This window comes from Elaeis guineensis, chromosome 4, assembly GCF_000442705.2.
Source record: "Elaeis guineensis isolate ETL-2024a chromosome 4, EG11, whole genome shotgun sequence".
NCBI classification, from domain to species: Eukaryota; Viridiplantae; Streptophyta; class Magnoliopsida; order Arecales; family Arecaceae; genus Elaeis; species Elaeis guineensis.
The window spans coordinates 36,944,700-36,951,986 of NC_025996.2; the positions used below are offsets into that span (position 1 = coordinate 36,944,700).

Here is a 7,287-nt window from a genome sequence, read left to right on the forward strand (position 1 = left end):
AGGATGTCAAGTGATTCTCGTGGTGAGCCAGTGACAGAATGATTTGAGGAATAGTTATTGTGAAGGACCACATATAAAAGAAATTTTGACAAGAGTATGCTCCCTCTTGGGACACAGTCCAAAACAGTATAAGTGCCAATGCCAAGCATTGCTTGGACCAGAATCCATGCAACCTGGAACTAGAAAGTTACCTTCAGAATGAAGGTCCAACCTGCTGTGGAGGTTGCAGATCAACTGAAATATCTTACGTCTCTCTCAATACTCTAAAGAGCATGCCAGTCTTGTTAATTCAATTATATTTAGTTTGATACTCTTACCATTTTTTTTTCACTTTCACTAACAGTTTGAAGTTCTCCTCCCATGGCAGTAATCCATGTCACCAGATCGAACACTCATGACTCTGGACATGGTAGATCTGGCATGCCCATCAACGTACCGATCTAGATTTTGGTTTCTCAGGGAACACAGATTTGATGCAATAGGATATGACAAGACTAAACCAAAATGAGAATATTTGTGAAACTATCCATAATAAATGGGCAATTTGGAATAGGTCCAAGAAAGCACAAACTTTTATTACAGCTATTAAACCCTGTTTTACACATTAAATAAAACAGTCCCCTGCAGTCATGAAGGTACACACAGTAGCAAAAGATTTCTTTTGGAGAGATCTACTTGAAACAAAGCAACTTTAACTGCCTATCATAATGTCAACACATGTCATGACTCACTGATTTGAGTAACATATACGATCGTTAAGCTATATACAAAGAAGATAGGATAAACCTTATACACGCCTTTGCCAGTGGTGCTGACTTAAGGACTTCAACCTGCATCAACATATAGCCTCCACTATAGAAAGGTGTGTCAAGAAATATATGTGAGAGGACCTTCGGCTGACTTAAGGATTTGAGTAACATATACAATCCTTAAGCTATTTACAAGAGAAGGTAGACAATAGCAATTCAAGCAAGCAGATAAACCTTATAAAACTCTTTGCCAGTGGTGCTGACTTAATGACTCCAACCTGCATCACCATATAGACTCAACTATAGAGAAGTATGGCAAGAAATATATGCAAGAGCACCTTCAGCTCCCAAGGCCTTTTTTCTCTATCTCTATTGGCTAAATTTTGTTCCTCCAGCTTAGATTCACAGCATATTTTGTTGTCAGAAGCGAAAAAAGGAGTTTTTCTGCTTTAATGGATGCCATTGCTTATATCACTTCAGAATTTAACTAAGAGAGACACTTCAGATTCAGCTTCACTTCAGAGAATAATGTTGTGAGGCTGGTAATCTGAAGTTTCTTTCTTGTGAAGAACAGAACATGAATGAAGTCACACGGTGAGAAGAGCCAATATGAATACGACAAAAACACCATGATGAAAAGACTACGGCATCTGGATGCCATCTATCTCCATAGTATGATGGCAAATCTCAAAATGGGATCATAGGAATGCAACTTATTATGATTCATGTGGCCCTAAGGAACCACAGAGGGGCCTGAGAAAATGTCTCGTTTCTTGGTAAGTCGTGGATCCTCTGGAAGAAGAGGGTCGGAGTCATCATTTACGTACAAGACACTTGTGGCTGCTTGTGTCTCTTTGTAGCGGGCCCATGTGACCAGGTATAATCCAGCAATGATCAAAACACCCCCGATAATGCTGCTACCACATGGGAATAAAGAGTTATGGCATGAAACAGAGACCTAATTGAACTAAAGCCTACAAAATTTACAACAGTATGCATGCTTGAAAAAATGAACCGTATTATAACCAATGTAAGATATTGATAATTAACTTAAGCACAAAAATTGTCAAAACTTGATTGGCACTTCTCACCTAAGAGCTTGGCCCTAGACAAGGTCTTCAGTTTAAATCATAGGTATTGCGCACACAAACCCACACACACACACACAAAAAGTAAAGAAAAAAAAAAAGACACCAATTTTCAATCCACAAAATACTCAGATTAGAAAACATGAAACTGAATAAAACAATGACAGTGCCTGATAAAAACTTAAGCATTGGGATATGGATTGGAGTAAGACCTTCCAAGATAAATGGCATTTCCAAGGAACACTTTTGACAGGAAGGCAGAAAATGCAGGTTGGAGTGGATTATACAGAGCCACTAACGTAGGTCCTATGATTTTGTTGGACCATGTCGTTAGCCCATAGTTAAGAGCAGATGCAATGATTCCCTGAAAGAGTTGGTCACACATGATGTTATATAATAGTGCATAAGAAGATCAAAGCAATTGCTTCATCAAATTCTAATCACCACATATCTAAAATTAAATTCAGTTCTGGGTACTACAGAAGGCATGTTGGAGATTCGCAAGGCGTCAACCTTATTCTGTGCAGCATATTGTTCCAAATTGCAAAAATTAGTCCACTCTTTAGAAATGGTACAAAGAGGGAAATATGATCAATCAAAACATACTAACAGAACTCAATTTTCCAAACAGAAATGTGGTACAGCTAAGCAGGTTTGAGCTCCTAGGAAAAGCAATTCAGAAAATTCTATCAGACAGAGAGATGAACCGAAGAGGTGGGGTGGGGGGATCAAATGAGGCATGCATGACTCCCTGAGCTTTAAAAATGTAATCTTAAAAGTGGAAAACATGAAGTGTAAAATCTTACGGCATATAAGACAGCTATTATCTCAGACCGTGTCAAGGTCCATTCTGTAAACCATTAGTTGCAAGCAGTCCTGTCAATACCATCAACAATGCACCGAAGGCATAAGAGTATGCTGTCAAAGATAAACTGGCAGGATACTTTGTCAACACTGGAGCCTGAAATTGTTGAAAAATCATATGAGATTACAAAAGGACTACAGAATTATAAAGAATAGACAGAGAAAACTCTATATGAATAGTTGATCCCACTCACCTTTGTAATGATCTCACCATATTAAATGACAAGTCAAAATTCAAGTATCTGCACTTTTGTGCAACTTACGTCTTCCTAAGCAAAATCATATTTGACAAGACTGAGTTTAACAGTATCTAATATCTACTAATTTGGCAATCTTCAGGAAAAAGGTGATCTGAGTTTTATTGAGGTGTTAATTCTGTTGAAGGTAACCATGAATACCACAAACTTTGTATCATCTGCACCCCAAAATCAGTCTTTAATTGCCTCTTCTGCTCTGCAAATAGTGCATATTCATAATTCTTTCTAAATTGAAAGCTATGCTGGTTTGTCAGCCAGCGGATTTGTTGCCTGTATAGAAAGCTTATCACATTAAATCGGTTTTCATTCAACAGGCAAACTTAAACAAAAATACCACCCAGCATCTACTGGTAAATAGGAAAATCTATCACATAGCATGACCATAATGTTTATTATGGAAAAATATTACAAGAAATCACACCCTAAATGTGCAGCTGGACATGCCTGTATACTAGTTAGTACAAGTATCCATGCAATGTATAAAAGAAAAGCATCGCAAAGGGGCCCAACTTGTTAACAGAAGGATCCCTGAACCACTGGCCAGCCACATGGCAAGAGGGGATTGTTGGGACTTACAAAGCTGTACAATTCATGGGAAGATTGGGGTGTAAAGCACCAATGCTCTCATGCCACATGACCAACCAGAAGTATATGATAATAGATTTGGGCTTTGTATCATTAACCTGACAAGAAGTAAGACATCTAAAATTCAAATAAATAGGGCAACAGTAGTTCCTTGAATCCAGTACCTGTAAAGCTAGATAAGCAGCCATGCAACAACAATTTCCAATTAAACACAAAGCACCAATGTGCCACTTGTCAAACCCAAACTCAAGCAATCTAGATGCTAGATACGAAGCCAACTCAAGCTGAGGCTTCATGTTTCCATTCTGAGGTATTATATCAGAGCCACTGGGTCCAATTATAGCTGGACCTCTATATAAAACCATTAATATGGCACCTGAAACACAGACAAGCGTGCCTAAAACCTTCATCTGGCTTTCATATGTACGCAAGTTCACCATCTCAGCACTGCATGCAGTAAACATCAGAGTGAATTCAGAAAGGGACAGAAATCTCCAGAGCAAAGAGGAAACAGCTCACCCCAATAACACAGCGAATATAAATGTCAAGACTGGTATTGCAGGCTGAACAGCTGCTGCATAAGTTGGATTTGTGTAACTAAGCCCTATAAGAAATAGAAGCTGGTTGCCAAAAATCCTGGAAAATGAACATAATTGAGTGGGTTTGTCTATAATTAAATTATAAAGACCTGGCTGAACTGGTAAAATTTAGGACCTTACCCAGTTAATCCAAGGAGGCAAAATGATGCGAGGAGGCGACGAGTCAGTGGTGGGCGAACCCTCCTGCCGAAAATCATGGTCATATTAACTCTAACTACATTACAACAAAGTAACAAACCAGGAAAAAAAATCAATATAGACAAAAATTTATGAAAAACCAAGTGATATTGGCAAAATCTGGGTCTCATTCTATTTCCGTAGAAAATTTAAACAGCCAACTCTTAATTTTCCATAAGACATAGTGCTGATGACCATAGAATAACTTCAACAAAAACAAGATAAAAATGGACTAGCAATTTGCAAATGTTTGCAAATCAAAGCCGCCATAGTTGATAACAATGCCTTACCAGTACTTAAGATTGGTTTAGCTACTATTAGCCACAAAATGACGGGCCATCCGATTTGTCCCATACCTGGCGGTTTGGGACTAATCTGTTTGGAATCTCTCTCCATGAGATAGATAAACCTTCAACTGCTATCAATTACAGTTTAGTTGCAACTTTTGGAACTCTAATTTTACTGCCATTGATAGATAGACTACTTCCATCAATCATATGTTTTGAAGGATATCAAAGCACAAGCGTTCTAGCTTTAGAAGGCTTGAAAGATCTGGAATACATGTTTTGGCACGACGACGTCCCCAATCAACAATGAGAATTAGCCAAAGTGGATAACTCTTGTTGTATCTTCTCTAGAATTTGAAAAACTTTTGTTCTTCACCAGAAAAATTCGGATATCTAGAATTTCTTCATTTCTTCACCTTCTTAAAAATCAGATGCAGTCTGAACACTTGATCCATGTGTGCCAGATATCAAAACTCAATCAATACTCATCAATACACAACAAGAAGCTCAAGCCCACCACAACCAGAAGAGATCCTTCATCAGTTGGGGTATAATTAGAAGAGAACCAATCAATTTGACTCACAAAGCAAGTAATCATCATCACAATGTAAAAAAAGAGAGAGGTGTCAAAGAGAGAGAACAGCTCACCTCTCACGGAAGAAGGCGAGGGGACCGAGGATGGTGAGGGCGAGGAGGTCACGGTAGACACAGAAGACCACTTGGTTCATCCCCACGTCCAGCACCGATTTGGTGAGCACGTGGTAACCCCCATTCGCCAGCTGCACCAACGCCATCGCCGCGTGCGCCCTACCCGCCTTGTTGCCTCCCAGCGCCATCCTCAGCTTCTTCTTCTCCTTCGAGCTTTCCTTGTTCTCCGACCTAATAGCTGCAGTCTTCCCCCTCCTCCTTATCCTAACAGAAGTGTTTCCTAATTTGCTTGCAGAATGGCTACAGCCTAGCAAAGTCTTCGCATTTTTTATGGATTTTGTTCCTCTCCAGGAATATAAACAAATATAAGCAAGGGGTCGTCACCAAATAACTTCTTTCTCCGGTGCAGGGGGCGAGACACAGTCCCTGTTCCGTGAGACGCACGTCTCGCAACTGCCGGATGGTAGATGGTCCCCTTTGTTCGGCATGCTCTTCCGTTCTAATCCATGCCTGGGCTGCCGCTCAACCGGTAACGTCGGTGAAGACGGATTTTTTATTTTTTATTTTTTTATACCAATGTCTTATCCATCCCGTATCTAATAGAATCTGCTTAGTCAAATTCACCATCACCTGATGTCATTTATTTCAGTATCAATATGCCCGCTGTGACATTCGATTCAGTATACTACATGTTAATTTACCCTGCATATGATAGGCCGATTCGATATACTGAAAATTTTTTATTTAATAAAATTCTATAGAGTTTGAAAATATTTAATATTTAAAATTAAAATTATTAAAATTTTAGATAAATTTGAGATTTGACCTTCAGATGCCTGCTATCCAAACTTGATAAAATATATATACAATAGAGAGATGAGGGATTATGGGCTTAATGTTAGTATTATGGATTATGGCTGTTTATTCAAGTTTGAATTGAAAATTTATATATTATTGATATAGTTATATATTCAGGTCATTATATAAAGATCATTCTTTCTATCCTTTTCTCTCTTCTTTTTTTTTTTTGGATAATTCTAGATCGGATACCCAACCTAATCTAAATAAAGACTAATAAGATGGATTCGAATATTCAATAGATATAATATATCTAATATATTATAAAATTTTACAAAAAGACTATGTATACAATTGTGCTATCTGACTCGCTTGGTCTAGCCCATCGCAAAAAAAAAAAAGAGATCCCACAAGATATCAGGAAAGGAAGGAAAATCTTTCCTTTCCTCTGTTTCAAAATCTTTCCTTTCCTTTATTTCAATCGTAGGAGTTAGACTTCAAATCCTTTACAACTTCACGGAGGCTTGAAAACCCTAGCCTTCATCATCTATAAAGCCCCAGACCATTCTCTACACTATACAACCTCTAGCCACCTCAGATTTCAAGTATTTTGGTGAGATTTCCTTAGTTTTCGTTGAGACTTATCATTGATGTAGATCTTGAAACTATTGGAGATCTAGTACCACTTGTTGCAGCAGAAATAAAGAAAAAATAAAATGAAAACACAATCAAGTGCGTGGATTAGATCAAGGTTTATCTCCACAGGACATATAAAGACTTCACTATGAAAAAAATAAGTACAAGAGAACATCTACTCTCAACACTTATACACAAACCTCTCTCATCAACACGAAGCACTCATCCTTACAAAAACTCTCACAAAATCTCCCAAGAAAACTCTCTCACAGGCCTGCCATGTCAGGATCTTCGATGCCCCTAGCCGTTTTTTATGATGCAAGCCGCTATATCATACCTCACGGTCGTTCAGGGACACTCTCGGCTGGTCTGCCTACTGCTGATGCTAAGTCACTCCTCAACCGCTGCTGATACCCCACCGCAGCTGCTCATGCCCACCGCAGCTGCTCATGCCAAGTTGCTCATCTCTTTTATTCTATAGTCTCTCAGACCTCTTTTATTGGCCTAAATCTGCATCCAGATCGGAATTCTATCTTCAACGGGAGTCCAATTACCTTCCTGGCTGTTGGATCTTCTCCGCTCGCATCCTTTGCCACACG

At 38.8% G+C, this 7,287-nt stretch overlaps 1 pseudogene; it reads right to left on the bottom strand.

Moving 5' to 3' along the window:
* Positions 1–550: 550 nt before the first annotated feature.
* Positions 551–5,789, bottom strand: LOC140850753 (WAT1-related protein At5g45370-like; annotated as a pseudogene).
* Between the last annotated feature and the right edge of the window lie 1,498 nt (positions 5,790–7,287).